Consider the following 902-nt stretch of genomic DNA (forward strand, 5'->3'; position numbering starts at 1 on the left):
AGATATGGTGTGATCTATGATGTCTCTTACCGATTTACCACTGTCATTTTGGGGTTATGCATTAGAGACAGCTGCATTCACGTTAAATAGGGCACCGTCTAAATCCGTTGAGGCGACACCGTATGAATTGTGGTTTGGCAAGAAACCTAAGCTGTCGTTTCTTAAGGTTTGGGGTTGTGATGCTTATGTGAAAAAACTTCAGCCTGATAAGCTCGAACCCAAATCGGAGAAGTGTGTCTTCATAGGATACCCAAAAGAAACTGTTGGGTACACCTTCTACCACATATCCGAAGGCAAGATCTTTGTTTCTAAGAATGGATCCTTTCTAGAGAAGGAGTTTCTCTCGAAAAAAGTGAGTGGGAGGAACGTAGAACTTGATGAGGTAATTGTACCTTCTCTCGAATTGGAAAATAGCTCATCACAGAAAACCGTTCCCGTGATGCCTACACCAACAAGACAGGAAGCCAATGATGATGATCATGACACTTCAAATAAAGTTACAACCGAACCTCGTAGGTCAACCAGAGTACGATCCGCACCAGAGTGGTACGGTAATCCTATTCTGGAAGTCATGTTACTAGACCATGACGAACCTACGAACTATGAAGAAGCTATGATGAGCCCAGATTCCGATAGATGGCTTGAGAACATGAAATCTGAGATAGGATCCATGTATGAGAACAAAGTGTGGACTTTGGTTGACTTGCACGATTATCGGCGAGCCACAGAGAATAAATGGATCTTCAAGAAGAAGACTAACGCTGGTGGTAATGTTACTGTCTACAAAGCTTGATTTGTCGCGAAAGGTTTTCGACAAGTTCAAGGAGTTGACTACGATGAGACTTTCTCACCCGTAGCGATGCTTAAGTCTGTCCGAATCATGTTAGCAATTGCCACATTTT

The sequence above is a fragment of the Aegilops tauschii genome, chromosome 3, assembly GCF_002575655.3.
Source record: "Aegilops tauschii subsp. strangulata cultivar AL8/78 chromosome 3, Aet v6.0, whole genome shotgun sequence".
Classification (NCBI taxonomy): domain Eukaryota; kingdom Viridiplantae; phylum Streptophyta; class Magnoliopsida; order Poales; family Poaceae; genus Aegilops; species Aegilops tauschii.